Here is a 17,104-nt window from a genome sequence, read left to right on the forward strand (position 1 = left end):
TTTCTCTTTCTTTTTCTCTCTTTCTTTCTCTTTCTTCTTTTTCTTTTTTCCTTCCTTCCTTCCTTCCTTCCTTCCTTCCTTCCCTCCTTCCTTCCTTTTTTTCTTTCTTTCTTTCTTTTTTTTTTGAGACAGAGTCTTGCTCTGTCACCCAGGTTGGAGTGCAGTGGCACAATCTCAGCTCACTGCAACCTCCACCTCCCAGGGTTTAAGCGATTCTCCTGCCTCAGCCTCTTGAGTAGTTGGGATTACAGGTGTGTGCCACCATGCCTGGCTAATTTTTTGTACTTTTAGTAGAGACAAGGTTTCACCGTGTTAGCCAGGATGGTCTTGATCTCCTGACCTCGTGATCTGCCCTCCTCGGCCTCCCAAAGTGCTGGGATTACAGGCATGAGACACCACGCCTGGCCCTTAGGCAATTTCTCCATGACCGTTCACCTACCATCTCCTCTCCCTGTTTTATCTCCCCTCTGATGGGGGCCTAAACCCTGGTTCCCTGATGTCTGGTGTCCAGACCAGTGTGGGGCCCAGGGACACCCGAGGCATATTTGTTGACTGAGAGGAGGATAAAGCAACCAGGCAGGGTCAGTGCCAAGTATCTGCCCATTTTACAGATAATGGGGACAGCTCAGAGGGGTTGATCCTTGCCAAGGACTTCGGGCTGGCCTGAGTCTGTGCCTCTACTCATCCCCCACCCCAGGCTTTGCTCCTGTCAGACAAGAGGGAGAGTATGGAGCGAGGCAGTGCCCTGTGCCCCATGCCCAGGCTGCTGACCAGTGCAGGGAGGGGCGGGGTGGGACAGGGGGGTTTTATGCTGCTGTGCCAGGCTGGGAGGCCGACACCCTCCAGCCCCATCTCCCTGAGAGTCAATTTCCAAAACCCTGCAGTAGCATCTTCCTAGAGACCCCTCTTGGGCCCCCGAGCCTACTGCCAGAGGACGCCAGAGCCCAGGCAGCTCCTCAGGTCCCAGTGATTATACCTGTGTTGCTCAGCCGATCAGGGAGAGCCCAGATCTCATCCTTCCCAGCCCCACACCCCCAGACCCTGGCCCGGCCCCTGCCTCTCTGCACTGCGCCAGCGTCCACCCGTCTGTTCCAATCCAAAGGTCTCCCCAGCGGCATTCATTCCAGTGCCATATGGCCAAGGCTCAGCCCTCAGAGGAGGGACAGGAGCACCATGGTGGAGGTGGGAGCTTCTACGCTGGGCCTTGGGGGTGAAGAGACCCAGCTAGGGGTCTGGAGGAACTGGGGCTGAGGGGCAGCAGGGAGAGGGGAAGGCTCATGGCCTGGGCTAGAGGATGCCCTGGGAAGCTCTCCCCCTCAGATCTGCCCCGTCACAGGGCCACGCAGCCAGCAGGTGCCACATGCCATCTGCTGAAGCAGGCAGAGGCTGGGCTGGCTTTGCACAGGGCCCGAGGGCCATCCATCTCTGGGTCCCCAGCCAGGCCTCTCGTGGAATTCCACAGCACCCTGAAGCCAGCCTGGGGTGCAGGCGGAGGGTTGGCCCATTGACCACCGAGGCTCCAGAGCTCAGGGAATGTGGCCCGCACTAGATGCTGAAGGGCGTGTCCAGGCCCAGCTGGGTGGGGCTGAGCTGGCAGCCTCAGCAAAGGTGTCCACGTGCGGCTGCCACTGCCAGCCGGCCTCTCGCCGGTGTGTGCTGGGTGGGGCAGGGACTTCCCTCCCAGGCTGCTGCTCCCTTGGCCTGCCCTTCCCCTCTCTCAGCTCAGTCTGCCTTCCAGGTGTGAGGGCAGGGAGGACTCCCTGGTAGGTCACGGAGGACAGCTCTCCTGGGTGTTCTTAGGTTCACAGCTGGGCCCTGCTGCCCTGGCTTGGACAGAGTGTGTGTGGGGAGGCCAAGGGGTGGTGGTGGACAAGGGCAATGGACAAGACCCAGTTCCCAATCTTGGGGGACACACATGGGGATGGGAGGGGCAGTTCTGGCCAGAAGATGGGGGCGTCAGGCACTGCAAGGCTGCCCCCGATCACCATTGCTGCCACCTCTCATTAGATCCTGTCCACTGACACCAGGACTCTGCATTGTGTTGAGGGGCACGCTGAGCACCACCATCCTTGGGGCGCCCTCACCCTCATCCCCAGGCAGTAAGGAAGTGGGGGGTCCCTCCGAACACAGCTGGATCCTGGTCCGGCTGTCACTCTGCCAGAGCAGTGCAGTGCCTGGGAGTTGGAAACAGCCGTGCACATCACAGATTTGTTCACTCGATCAATACACATTCATGGTGTCTGTGCGGGCCCTGGCCTGGGCCCAGGGACACCTCCGTGGACACCTCCATGGACAAGACAGGTCTCTGCCTGCAGGCGCAACCATCTGGCTAGGAGCATGGACAGAGTGTGATGAGGCCACAGGTGAAGCCCCTGAGGTGGGAAGTGCTGGGGGAGGGAGCCCTTGTCGGTGGGAGGTCCTCAGCAGCTCAGCTGTGGTAACCAAGCACCACAGGTGGCTTCAACCACAGAAGAAACTGCACTTTGCCCTGGAGGCTGGAAGTCCCAGATCAAGGTGCTGTCAGGGTTGGGTTCTGATGGGGCCCTTCCGGGCTGCTGAGGGTGACCTCTCCTCCATCCTCACATGGCAGAGGGGTGCTCTTGGGGCCTGGATCCCACAAGGAGGCTGCACCCTCAGGACCGCAGCACCTCGCAGTGGCCCTACCCCTCACACCGTCACCCTGGGGGTTATTTTCGCATTTGAGTTTCGGAGGAACACAAACACTCAGACCGTAGCAGGGGCTGGAGTGAGGCTGGTTGTGATTTTAAACAGGCCTCACCGAGAGCGGGGTGCAGGGAAAATCATTCCAGCAGAGGGAAGAGCCCGGGCCCAGCGCGAGGTAGACCTTCGGCCTGGCAGAGCCCAGAGAGTTCTGGGCAGGAAGTGAGGGGCCATATTTTGAGGATGATTGGAGAAATATCCTGACGGATCCAGGGACTGGGTGCAGTGGGGCACTGACAGGGACCATCCCAAATCCGGGGTGGCGGGGAGAGGAGGTGGTAGGGGGTGGGGCAGCCTCAAGGGGATTCTGGATGTGCCAAGACCAAGCCCCAGGCTGGAGTGAAGGGTCCAGGGAGACACTGTGGTGTGGATGGGGCCAGGCTGGGGCTGTGGGCGGGGAGCGGGGTCTGCTCTGACTCCAGCTGCAGCCCTGCAATGGCCACCAGTCCTCCCTTCTGGGTTCCCAGGGCCAGGCGGGCCACACCCAGTGTCATCACCTGCTCCCTGGACCTTGGCTATGTCTGACTTGGCCGGTCCCTGAGCCCTGATGCCCTCAGACCCTGGCCATGCCTCTTGCCAACCCTGAGGACCCCCTCTCCATACCCACTATGGAGAGCTTTGAGGGCAGGACAGGTGTCTCCAGGGACTGGCATTTTGGGGAGAATCCTGGAAAGGCCAGGGCTTCCTGGGGAGCTGGGCTCTGATGGGGAGCCCCATAGCACCAGGTGCCTTGGCCCAGCTCAGCCCTGCGGGAGCTGCCTGCACATCACTGGGCCACCTGCTGGGCACCTGGCTCAGTACCCAAGAGGCCCCTCACCGGCCCAGACCCATGGCCTCGCCCTTCCCTCACCTCCCTGCTTCCTGTGGTAATCGGATTTGAGGGAGCCAGCAGTGAGTTTGCCACCAAGTCATGAGGGGCCCCCTCCCTGGCTGCCTCCTTCTGCTCCTCCAGAAGGCCCAGCTCCTGGCCCCAGGGACTTCGCTGCCCACAGCCCTGTCTCCAGCTGCCTCTGCCCACGGCCAGGCAGCTGGCATTTTGTCCTTATTGGACTTTCATAGGGGTTTTCAGTTTTTCTTTTGAAAATAGATTTATTGGTCATGCAAAAATGATACACGCTCGCTGCAAAAAAGTCATCGTGGGAAAGTACAGAGAAGTAGCAGCTGCCCCCTTGCTGTCTGCCCAAGGCTAGAGGGTCACGTGATGGGGCCTCAGAAGCAAGTGGCCTGCTCTCCAGGAGAGGAGCTGGAGGAGGGACATTCTCCCCAGTCCCGGAGTCCACAAAGGATTTCCCTGGCAGGGAGGGATTAGAGAGGGAGGGAGGGAGGGGAGAGTGGGAGGAGAGGAGGAAGAGGGAGGGAGTGGGAGAGGAAGAGGGGAGGGAGGGGAGATAGGAAGGGGAAGGGAGGGAGAGGAGGAAGGATTGGAGAGAGGGAGGGGAGGGTAAGGGAAGGGAGAGAGTGGGGAGGGGAGAGGGATGGGGAGGAGGAAGGATTGGAGAGAAGGAGGGGAGGGGGAGGGAGGGGAGAGAGGAAGGTGGAGGGGGAAGGGGAGGAGGAGGAAGGATTGCAGAAAAGGAGGGGAGGGGGAGGAAGAGGAGAGAGGAAGGTGGAGGGGAAGTGGGGAGGAGGAAGGATTAGAGAGAAGGGAAGGAGGGGGAGGGAGAGGAGAGGGAGGAGGAAAGATGGGAGAGAGGGAGGGGGAGAAGGAGGGAGGGAAGAGAGGGACGGGGGAGGAGAGAGAGGGAAGGGAGGAAGAAGGATTGGAGAAAGGTGGAGAGGGAGGGAAGAGAAGGAGAGGGGACGGGAGCGGGAGGGAGGGGGGAAGGACTGGAGAGAGGGAGGAGGAAGGGAGAGGGAGGGGCCAGGGAAGAGTGAGGGTCAGTGGGCCTCTGGCTTTGAAGTCAGATGGAGGGTGTGCCCAGGAGAGGGAGAGCTGGTGGGTGTGCCAGGCAGGGCCTGCTGAATTGGGCCTGGGGAGCTCCAGTGGACTCGGGAAGGCTCTAGCCACAGGTGTTCCCAGCCTGGGCACATGGATGCAGCTGGGAAGGATGGATTGGGCAGGGATGGAGTGCAGGGCAGGGGATGGTGCTGAACGTGGGGACAGGTGACCGAGGCCTGCGTGGAGCCTGACCAGGGCCAGGAGAGTCTGGGCTGGCCCCTGCAGCTACAGGTGGCCACTCCCCTCTCAGGGCCCTACCTCCACTGTCAGCCCCAGACCAGGCCCAGGTACTTCTCACCCACTCTCTGGCACCTTGGGCTCTCCCTGTCACCTGGTCAGGGCCCCATCTAAGCCTCCACTTTCTCATCTGCAGCATGGGCCGCTGAACCCTCAGCTGGCTGTGATGTGGGCTCTCCAGCCCCGAGCACCTATCCTGGTCCGGAGCTGGGAGCTGATGGAGTCCGCTGCGTTGCCAGCTGATGCCATCACCTGGCCTGCAATGGACCCGATAGCTTCACAGCTGCCTGCTGTCCTCCCCTGTGCAGACTCCACTGACCCCTGTGTTGGCCCCAGCTGAGCCCCCGAATAAACCACTGCAGCTTATCCAGCCACGCACCTGTCTTCATCTGTCAGGGACCCCTGAGATGAAGCCTGGGTGGGATCTGGGTGGGAATGGAGGCCAACAGGACTGCGGGAGGCAGTCTGGGGCTTGCTGGGAAGTGAGTGTGGCTGTGCGTGAGCTTGTGTATGAATATGAACCTGTGCTCACAGCTGGGGAGGGGCGTGCTGTGAACCTTGCTGTGGTGGTGGAGTGGGAAGTTGCCTTGGTTCTGCGTGGAGCCAGGGCACTGCTCCCTGCTTGGGGCTGTCCCAGCCCCCACCAAGAGGGGCTTCACCAAGGAGGAGGCTGCCTGAGCGGCCTGGAATGCCACACGGAACCCTTGATGGGTGGAGGTCCTTGCCTTCCTCCCTGAGGGCCTAGGACAAGCCCTTGCCCCTCCTGGGACCTCAGTTTCCCACTCTGAAAGCTAAGGGTTGGCTTTGGCCCTGGCTGCTCCCAGGCTGTGGCCTCTCTGCTGCCTGCTGCCCAGGTCCACGTTGGGGGCGTGAAGGGGGTCCCTGGCAGGGTAGAGCCTGCTCTGTGGCAATCCCAGGCTCCTCTTCTCTGCACCTGTTCCCCCAGGAGTAGGGGGTAGGACCGCCAAGAACAGAAGGATCCATGCAGAGTGGCCGCTCTGGCCCCCCTTGCCCAGAGGGCACCAGGTGGGCAGTGCACTGAGGGCAAAGTGTCTCCCCAGCTGCCCCAGGCTGCGTCAGCACCGCGGCCAGCGCTGAGGGGTCCCCAGCACCCTCCTCAGTCAAGGACTGGGGGTGGGGGGTGCACAGCAGACCCTGCAGGGCAGGCGGAGTCTGTGACCCCCCAGGAGACAGTGCGCCCCCGTCCACGCACATTCCAGCCAGGTCTGCAGACGCTGGTTCCTGCTCAGGCAGAGGGAGGAGATGGCCCCAGCCTCTCCCCGCCCCATGCCCTCTGCCAAGGCCTGAAACCCCCACAAAGCCAGCACCACACACAGTGCTTCAGGGTTTTAGAGATTCCATGAAGCGATTTCTCAGCAATTTTCTTCCCAGGGGCCTGAGAAACACAACACTGAGGCAGCACTGCTGGGCTCAGTGACAAGCGGGGGAGCTGGGCAGACGGTCCCCCCCAGAGCTGCTGTCATCTTCTCAGATTTGCCACTGCACAGGCTGGCTCTGGGATGTCCGAGAAGGTGTCAGGGAGCAAATTGGATTTGGCACCTCCTGGCTGCAGGTGTGAGGGCTCCAGAGGCTGAGGAGGCCAGACTCAGTCCAGGCAGGGCCACAGCTGCTGGGAGGCCCATGATGAGGCTGAGGGAGGAGGCTCTGGGGGCAGGGCAGGCTGAGAATTGATGGTGGAGGGGCCAGGTGCTCACCACCCAATTCTCTCCTATGCAGCTGGGAACCCAGTTGAGGGGGCAGACAGCCCCTGGGCCCGGGTCACGTGCACAGTTTACAGATGAGGAAATGGAGCCTGGAGAGGAGGGGCTTGCCTGCAGGGAGGGGCCTGAGCCAGGCTTCCACGGAGCGGGGACCAGGCTGGGGGCTCTGCCTTCGTTCTCTGTGAGCTGCGTGACCTTGGAGGCCATGGGGGAGGTCAGCCCATTGTGGAATGCACTGCTGTGACTGGGTGCCCCGAGCCCCTGCCCCATCAGCACTTCCCCGGGGTGGGCCCTGGGTGGGAGCAGGTGTTCTGGGGTGAGGAGTTCAGGCCGAGAGCCAGCAGGAGGGGATGTCAGAACAGTGCTGCCTTGGCAGCAGCTGCTACCACCCAGCCAGACATGGCCTCCCCACTCAGAACTGAAGTGTCAGAGTCACCTTCAGGTCCCCTTGTCTGGAGCAGCAGGAGGCTGAGAGCCCTGCCCACTATCCCAGCTGAGCGGCCCCAGTCAGAGAGACCCACCTGGCGGGTGTCCATCTGGTGCCAGGACAGGACAGGATAGGAGAAGGGGTGGACAGGAAGGCAGTAGCCACAGTAGCACCTCGGGAGGCAGCAGGCCAGTGAGGGAGGGCGTCTCGGCACCCTCACCAGCCCCCTCCTTCTTGAGATGCCAAGGCCTAGAGAGAGACTGGGCTTCCCCCAAGTCGTACAGCACCTCCATGGCAGAGCTCGAATGAAAATCAGTCTTCTGGTTCCCAGGCTGGAGACAATTTATGGGAACCCAAAGGTCAGAATTGTTGAACTTCCGGGGAAAGTTCCCGCTGACAGGTGATGGAGAGAACATGACGTTGGTGCACAGTAGGTGGACCAGAGGTGTCTGTCCAGTGGGAATCATGTACCGGGGTGGGGTCAGGAGTCTGTGGCCCTCTCTTTCTTGCCCTCCTTGCTGGCTGTCTCTGGTACGATGGAGACAGTGTGGATCACACAGCTCTGCCTCAAATCCTGCCTGGGAGGGTGATATGGACAAGCTTGCGGGGCATGGAGGCTCAGGCTGCTGTGGGAGGGTTGGGCCTGGCACCTTCCTCATGCAGGAGCTGTGGGGACCCTGCCTTGGGGAACCCACTGCCCAGGAACGTCTCTGCTGCTGGCCTTAGGGCCCCAGGACACTGCTGGGCCCCTTGAGCTCCGAGCCATGGATCTGCCGAGGGAGCTCCCTGGAGAGGTCCCTTCAGCTCAGCAGCAGCCACAGGATTTGGGTGCCCCACTGCAAAATGAAAATGCAGGGCCTGGACGAGGGCAGGAACATGGGTCCCTTCCCTTGGGCCCTACATATCCCTAGTCTTATTCACCCCAGCAGCCTTCTGCCCCCCAGGTTTGGCTTAAAGGCTTGGGGCTGGAATCACTTGAAGCCTCACTCCATCACGTGCTTCCTGGTTGATGCTGGCTGTCTGCTGGGACCTAAGCTGGGGCTGAGGGTTCCAACACCCACATGTGTCCTCTCCATGTGGATTGGGCTTCCTTATAAGATGGCAGCTGGCTCCTGGGGGAGCATTTCAAGAGAGTGAGCCAGGCAGAAACTGCATCCTTTTTATGACTTCTCAGAAGTCACGTGGCATCACCTCCATCACATTCTCTTGGTTGGAGCTGTCACAAGCCCCCTAGGTTCCAGAGAAGGAGAAGGAGACTCCACCTGTCTTAGTCTGTTTGTGCTACTATAACCAAATACCCAAAACTGAATACTTCATATCGAACAGAGATTTATTTCTTACAGTTCTGGAGGCTGGGAAGTCCAAGGTCCAGAGGCCAACATCTTTCAAGAGCCTTCTTGCTCCATGATCTCATGGCAGAAGGACAAGAGCACATGTGAGACAGAGGGAAAGGGTTGTACCTATTCTCTCATCAGGAACCCACTCCCTCAACAATGACATTAATCCATCGTGAGGGTGGGGCCATCATCACCTAATCACCCTTGCAATAGTGTTGAAAGGCCCCACCACTCAACACTATTGCATTGGCGTTTGTGTTTTCAGCACATGAACTTTGGGGGACACATTCAAACCACAGCACCACTTCCTGATGGGAGAGTGGTAAGGTGACCGTTTTTGGAAAATGCAGTGTGCCACAGTTCCCCTTTTCTTCACGCTCAGCTTGTTGGAAGTTATTGTACTGGTGGTGCGAGTCAAACCATCACTCTGAGGCTTTCAGGCTTGGAGGTCCCTCCTGAATGGGGTTGTGGTGTCTTCCACTGGACATCATGGTAACACAGCTGTATCCAGGAGATCCTCTGGGTTGTGGGCACCCTCTTCACGTGGTTCTTCAGGCCTCTTGTCCTTGATAATCAGGGTTGATTCCCCAGCCACTGCCTTCATGCTGCTTTGCTTGTTCATTTGGTGCCACCAGACAGGTGACCAACTCAGTCCCCAGGGCAGCAGGGCCATTCCTGTGACCCCTGGTGGAAACATTCTGGCACTGGGCATTATCTTGGGCAGTCCCTAGGAGGGGAATGTGAACTGGTGGAGAATGTGACCATGAGAGACCCCACCCCATAGGTTCTGCCTGGGGGAGAATGAGCTCCAGATAAAAGTCTCTTGTTCTCAGCACACACCCCATCCTGTAGGACAGTACCCCTCCGCATGGGGCACTGTTTCTAACTGGTGTCTTCAGGCACCCTCTTCATTGCACAGGAGGCCAGCTGCTTCAGGGTGATGAGGAAGCCAGGGAATCCTGGAGGCCTCAGGTGTGACTCTGCTTTTTTTTTTTTTTTTTGTTACGAAATGGTTTCCTTGTTGGAAGATTAAGAAAAGGCTCTGGAGTCTCAGGCCCAAAGTTCTTGCAGAGGGGAGAAATGGCTACCTGTTGTCAATAGCTTAGTCTTTTAAATCTGTTTAAGCATCTCTCTATCCCCCATCCATCCTCCCATTTCCCATCCATCCACGCATCCATTTATCCCTCTAACCCCCATCCATCCATCCACCTATCCATCCATTCCTCTCCATCCATCCATTTATCCATCTATCCTTCCATCCCCCATCTACTCATCCATTCCCCATCCATATACCCATCCATCTACCCATATCCCCACCCATCTATCCCTCTAACCCCCATCCATCCATCCACCTATCCATCCATCCATTTATCAATCTATCCTTCCATCCCCCATCTATTCACCCATTCCCCATCCATCCACCCACCCATCCACCCACCCATTTATCCCTCTAACCCCCATCCATCCACATATCCTTCCATTCATCCATCTATCCTTTCCACCCCCTGTCTATTCATCTATTCCCCATCCATCCAACCCCCCACCCATCTATCCCTCCAACCCCCACCCATCCACCTATCCATCCACTCCTCCCCATCTATCCATTTATCCATCTATCTCTCCATCCCCCATTTATCCGTCCATTCCCATCCACCCACCCATCTATCCATCCACCCACCCACCCATCTACCTATCCATTTATCTCTCCAACCCCCATCTATCCATCCACTCATCCATCCCCATTCATCCCCCATCTATGCATCCATCTATCCATCCCCTACCCACCCACCCATCCATTCACCCATCCATTCCCCAGCCATTTGCCCATCTTTCCTCCATTCACCCATCCATATTCATCCAATCCCCCATTCATCTAACTACCCATCCATTCCCTATCCAGCTCCCATCCATCTACCCACCCATCTATCCACCCATCCACCAACCCACTCATCCATCCATCCATCCCCCATCTATGCATTCATTCATTCCCCATCTGTCCCCCACACATCCACCCATTCATTCATTTGTTCTCTGGAGTGCTGCCTTCTAAGCACCCCCATCCCACCTACCTGGGCTCAACACAGGAAGCAAAGCAGGACTCCTGTGCCCCAGAAGCTCCCAGTGTGGTGGAAGTGCATCCATGTAGACAGAGAAGCCACATTCACCATGGGTGGCCCAGAGGAGGAAGAACATAGGAACAAAGGTGTCACAGGTCAGGTAACGCTGCTGGGGTCTAGGTAGCTTCCAGACAGGGTGACCTTGACCTGCAGGCAGGGAGGAGCTGGTGACCTCCCTCCCATCTAGGGTCACCCACACAGTCCTGTAGCAGCCAGACGCCTAGAACCAATTTTTGAACTGAAGCTTTCAGTTCTCCCTTTAACCAAATCATTGCTCCTTTTCCCGGCGAGTTTCCAATTTAAATACCCAAATTGTTTACTCGCTGAAATCAATCGACAAGGGACCAGCTTGTATTTGCGATTCAATTGACTATGATACACTGTATTACAATTACAGCTCGAATGGATTTCTTTTTAATTTATTTTTCTCTTAACGGTCTCCTCAGCGGTAATTCCAAGACTAATTGTCCTCCCAATCACCCTCATCAGCTGGAGGAAGGATAATGAATTGCTGCAGTTCACAGAGGATGCTGGCCAGGAGCTGCCGGGTCCCCAGACCTCCCAGCACCCCTTCCCTGGGTCCTCCCTTTCAGGCCAGCCCTTGCGCTGTGAGCTGAAGTCCTCCCAGGGGAGGTTCCACTGTCAATGGTTTCATCTGTTGGGCTCAAGATGGAGCGAGTCCCAGAGGAAGAGGGCAGACCCTGCCCCTGCCCCTTCTCCTGCCTGGTGACTGCTCTGCAAGTTCCCATATGGCAGGGAAGCAGGCTGGAGATCTGTTGAGCTCTGAGGGTCTGTGATCCGCTGTGTATCCTGAATGAACCTCTTCTCTCTGGGCCTCGGTTTCCCCATCTGTGAGATGGGCCTCCCGGCCTCTAGAGCCCTTTTGGCTGAGACCTTCTGTGAATCTGTTTAGGGCTCAGGAAAAGGAGGGCTGGGCAGTGCATCCTGCACGACTCTGGCTCAGACCCCGCCTCTGCTGTCACCTGTCCTTCCCCCTTCCACTCACATCCCACCGTCCACTCTGGGGTCTCTGTGCCCGTGTGCCTGGGGCCAGCTTGGCACCAGGTGTTGGACCGGCTTGGCTGTGCAGGTGGGCATCATTGCCAACCCCACTTTCCAGATGGGAACACGGGAGGCCCTCAGGCACCAAGGGCCTTCAGCCCAAGAACCAGGCTTCACCCCAGAGCCGTGTGGCTATGGAGGTGCTGCTCCAGCTGTGCCCCGCCGAGGGCACTTGCCTGTGCTCCCTTGGGAGAGACTTCTAGGAGCCCTGCATCCACCCTGGGGCTCACTTCCATGAACAAGCCACACCCTGCCCTGGCATATCCCGTAGTGGGGAGAGGGGAGGCGAGGTCTCAGGCGAGGGCTCAGGTGGGGCCCCCAGCACTGCCAGGTGGAGACCCCTGCAGGAGAGGCCACCAGAGGCAGAGATGCCATGACCCCCTCATAAGTGCTTCCAGATGTGTACGTGCCTGTGTATTTGTGTTTGTGTCCGTGTTTGTGTGTCTTGCTTCTGTGTGTGCATGTGTGTGTGGACATGTGTGTGAGCATGTGTATGAGCATGTGTGTGTGCATGTTTGCATGTGCGTGTGTGAGTATATGTGTGTGCGTGCGTGTGCATGTTTGTGTGTGCATGTGTGTGAGCATGTGTGTGCAGGTGTGAGCATGTGCACGAGCATTGTGTGCATGTGTGAACATGTGTGTCTACATGCATGCGCATGTGTGAGCATGTGTCTACATGTGTGTGTATGTGTGAGCATATGTGTGTGTGCATGTGTGTGCATGTGTACGCATGTGTGTGAGGGTGTGTGCATGTGTTCCTTGCACGTGTGCATATATCTGCATTGTGTCTGTGTGTGCCTCTGTGTGTGCCCCTGTGTGTCTCCGTGTGTGTCTGTGTATGTGCGTGTTTGTATGTGTGTGCATATGTGTGTGCTTGTGTGTGTGTCCATGTGTGTCTCTGTGCATATGTGTGGGCACGAGGGAGCCACTCACGGAGCCTGAAGCAATGGGATCCTGGTTCCTGCCCACCCAATGCCTTCCTGACTGGGCCTCAGTTTCTCATTTGTGATGTGGGGTGAGGGTGAGAGGCATCCCTGTGGCCCTTTAGAGGTGACCAGATGCCTTCATCCGTCCTTGTCCTCTGACCTTCACACAAGTGAGGGGTGTGGGGGGTGTATTTAATTACCCTCCTCAGCGCCTGGCAGCCTCCATGGTGGACCAAGCAACTGGGCCTCTGGCCCTGCCCCCCACCCCCAGCGCTCCCTCCATGCCCTGACGCATGGGAGACACAGAGCTCCCCAGACTTCCACATGGATTGATTTGGCGGCCCCAGAAATAGACGTGTCCATACATTAGGTGCGTGTGGAAACACGGCCCCAAGAACTCCAGCCCGCATGCCTCTGCCTGAAAAATTCTCGCACGATGGGAATTATTTTGTTATTTTGGGGTATAGAACCTCACAGGAGCTGAGATGCCGTTTCCATCATGGGTGCCACCATCATGAAAAGGAGAATCAATGACAGAGTGTGAGGCCGGATGAGTGAGGGGAGCCCTGCCTGTGTCTGGCGCCAGAGTCAGCCCTCAGCCTTCCAGAAAGGTCCGGGTGCCAAGGGCACCCAGCCAGAGTCATCCCCCAGGCTTTCAGAAAGGTTCAGCTGCCCAAGGCACCCAGCCTGTGCCTCCTGGCCTCTCTGAAGCCGCCAGAGGTGAGGTCAGTAAGGATGTCCAGCCACAGGAACCAGGAGCTCAGATGACTCTGTGAACTGGGCAGGGTCTTGCCCAATCACTTGAGTTTCTGCCCACAAATACATCAGTCAGAGGGAGACAGTGCCCCCTGTGCATGCAGACCCTGATAGACCCTAAACACTCCTGTTTGTGGAGTCCCCGCCCTTGGCCCCGCCCCTGCTGACCACCCTGGGGCCGCCCCTTCAGCTTCAACTCAGATGAACGAGCGGTCCTGAGTCTGGGTTCTGACTGGTTTCAAATCAAGCTTGGTGGTTCAAACTTAGGAAGGTCGTTTCCTTGACTTCAAACTCCTTATTTGTACAATGAGCCAATAATACCTTCCCCTGAAGGTTCTGAGTAGCTGGCATTTTGATATGCTAGGCGCCTGGTAAATGCAGTACTTTTGGCTCTTTGGGTCTGTACTGTCTGCAATGGGCTGGGCCGCTCAGAGGCAGTGAGTGTGCAGGCAGAGAGGGGGCCCACTGCTCAGGTGTGGGAGACTGGGTGAAAAGGCTCTGAGGTCTCTTCAAATGGAGTTGAGACAGAATGGCAACAACGCCCAGGATCCAAATCATCCAGCCCTGCCTAGAACTGCAGACGTCCTTCTGGAGCTGCGCCCCCCATGCTGCAGCCAGGAGGCACGTTATCCCTGCCCCTGCCCCTGTCCCAGGGGAGGGAGCTGAGGTTCCCAGCGGTGCCTGCCATGCATTGAGATGCCAGGGAGCCTGAATTCAACGGCGCACCAGGTGTCATGTATGTGGCGTCCCACGGATGCATTGATCTTTCAGGGTGACAGATCGGTTATGAATCAGGTAATAGACCAGCTTGTAAGTGAAATATATTGGATTGTGCAGGCGGCCTGGTTGAGGGGAATAGGGCAGATTTACGAGCCTGGGAGGGTGGCCGGGGCATCAGCCCTTCACCCTGCACAGTCACAGCTGCTAGCCTCACACCTGTGTCCGGGGAGCCGGGAAATAGAGAGGTGATCTGGGAGAGAAGGAGGGAACAGCACAGAGAAGGGTCCACCGGCGGGAGGGCCCAGGAATGGGGTACAGAGCAGGGCAGGGAGGCTGTGGGCCCTCAAGAGACCCTGGGAGCAGCGCGGGAGGATCACGGGTCTGGAGTCCAGGGCAGTGTCCCAGGAGCAGCGCGGGAGGATCACAGGTCTGGAGTCCAGGGCAGCATGGCACTCCTAGGACCTGATCATGCCTGTGGTCCCTTTCATGAGGGCTTCGTGCCCTGGGAACCTGTCAGCGATTATCTAGGTCCCCTCCGACGACACTCACAGCCCAGGAGTCAGATGTCACCATCATCCCCTTGCAGCTAGGCAGGCTAAGCTCAGAGATGGCAAGAAACCTCTCTGTGCCACGCAGCTGAGGAGAGGTCAAGATTGCAAAGCCAGATAGACTGACTTTGTGCCTTTCACTTCCCCGCTCAGCTCTTCTGAAGCAGGAGAAGCAGGAGTGAGGCCCCATGGAGGGGGCCCTACCCTGCCACACTCAGGCAGTGCACCCCAGGACTCTGGCGCTCAACTTATGTGACCTCAGGCTCTACACACAGCAGACCAGGACAGGAGCCCTGCTCAGAGGTGAGAGCAGTGCTCTGGTCTGCCTGGCAGAGGGTGGAGGTGGAGGCTGGAGGGTTCTTGGGGTCAGAGCAGGGGGCCTGGGCGTGGGCGGGCAGGGAGAGCCTGGCCGGGGACTCCCATCATCCACCGTACTTGGCTGATATCACTGTTCAGGTGTTGCCTCCCCACGGGGAGTCAAACGGCCCTGAGCAGAGGGGGCCTTTTTCATATGCAGAGCCCAGCCAGGGCCCAGCCTGTGAGAAGCTCAGAGAGAGGGCAGCGTGAGTGGATGTGGTGGACATCCAGGAGCACCCCCAGTCCTGGGGCTTCGGCCCGCCTCAGATGAGACACCAGGGCTCAGGACTCAGCCTCCAGTCACAGTCTGGGTTCAGTATGTGACCTTGGTCAGAGCTCAGACTGTGACCAGAGCAGGGCTCAGTTTGGGGCCAGAATCATGGCTTAGACTTTGCCTAGGATAAGGCTTGGAGTATGACTGGGTACCTGGTTAGGACTCAGTGTATGGTATGGTGGGGCTGCCGTGCGGCCCAGATAGGGTCAAGGTGCAGCCCCCCCTTTTAGAGGAAAGGAGCTGCCTGGGCACTGAGAACGAGCTCTCACCCCCATGGATTCCCTTCGCTCCACCTCTCTCCAAGGACCGCCCAAAACCATCAGTGGATGCAACAGAAGCTTCCGTGGTCTGCTCAGGCCCCTCTGTGTGGAACCCTCCTGGCAACCCTCCTCCCTGCTGTTGGTTATGTCCACTGAGAGGCCGCGTGAGCTCTAATGAGCTCTCCAGGGGGAGGCTGGGGGGTGTAAGGGGGCCCATTTCATTCTATTTATGCTCTCTTATAGCTCCACCAGCTTCTCTAGTACTCTTTATGGGTTCGATTATTGTATCTCCAATGTATGAGTGATTTCAATGGTTCTTATGTTTGTTATTATTCAATCTCCTGGTAAATTCTTTAATGTTCAGCATAAAATAACCTAGTCATTGCGGCAATGCAGCACGCGAGGCACTACAGCGAGCTGCGGGCCTGGTTCTGGTGCAGGTGAGGTGTCCTCACCCTGGGGCCCCAAATCAGTGGGCGGTGACAGCTGGTTTCCACCCTGGCGGCTGGCAGCCCACCTCAGGTGCGAACTCTGGTTTTATGGGAAATGAGCTGGGGCTTTGAGATGGGAGTGATCCGATCGCCCAGTTTTCCTGTTTCTGTTTGAACCAACTACCACACCGTGACTTAAACCAACAGAAATTGTTTCTTACAGCCTCCAGATCAGAAATCAGAAGGAGTGGTTAGGGCTCCATATAGGCATCGGGCGAGCTGGCCCCTCCCAGAGGCCCTGTGGGAGGCTCCCTGCTGGCCCTCTGCAGGCTTCTGGAGAGTGCTTTCTTGCAAGCCTCTGTCTCGCGGCCTTCCCCTCCTCACCACCTCTGCTTCTCTGATTCTTCTTTTTGTTCTTTTGAGAATTGGGTCCTCGCTTTGGTCCCATCCCGTGGAATGCAGGGTGGAGTGCTGTGGTGCCCTCAGGCTCACTGCAGCCCCCCTACTCCTGGCTCAGTGATCTCCTGCCTCAGCCTCCCAGGTAACTGAGAACTGGGGGGCACGCCACTATGCCCACTAATTTTAAATTTTTTGTAGCGACGAAGCGTCTATTTTTGCCCAGGCTGGTCTTGGCCTCAGTGGACCCTCTCACCTTGTCTCCCAAGTGCGGGATTATAGTCATTAAGCCTGGCCACCTGCCTTCCTCTTAAAGGACCCTTGAGGTGACATTTAGGACCCACCTAGTCTCCCCGGATTTGTCCCATCTCCGGTCCTCACATCTGCACTCCCTTTTGCCACGTGGTGGGCAAACCACGGTAGGCCAATGCAGGCGGTGTTTCCATGGTAACATGGTAAATGGACACACAGGCCACATCCTCACCATGCATGTGAAGCCCAAGGCTCCCTCGTAAGCTGCAAGGGGTTCGGTCTGCCAACCCTGCCTCTCATGTTTTCATTCATTGCTACCATCTTCCCCCATTAAAGCACCGCATGCCCCTGCCCGGCCCATGCGGGATCTCCTTGTAAACAAACACGCTTTGCTTTGCTGCAGCTCACGTGCATCTTAAGGGAAGTTGCTACTGGAGCGTGTCCCCCTCCTCAAGTCATTTTCAGTCATGCAACAAACACCTGTGCAGACGAAGGAAGCAAGGTGTTCGACCCATGAACGCTCAGCGGAGGAGGCCAGTGGGCAAACACAATCCTCACACTTCTTCAACAAACGAGGGCTGCAAGGTGCGACCATGACGTCGGGAGGATGGTGGTGCATGCTG

The sequence above is a fragment of the Rhinopithecus roxellana genome, chromosome 17 (assembly GCF_007565055.1).
Source record: "Rhinopithecus roxellana isolate Shanxi Qingling chromosome 17, ASM756505v1, whole genome shotgun sequence".
Classification (NCBI taxonomy): Eukaryota; Metazoa; Chordata; class Mammalia; order Primates; family Cercopithecidae; genus Rhinopithecus; species Rhinopithecus roxellana.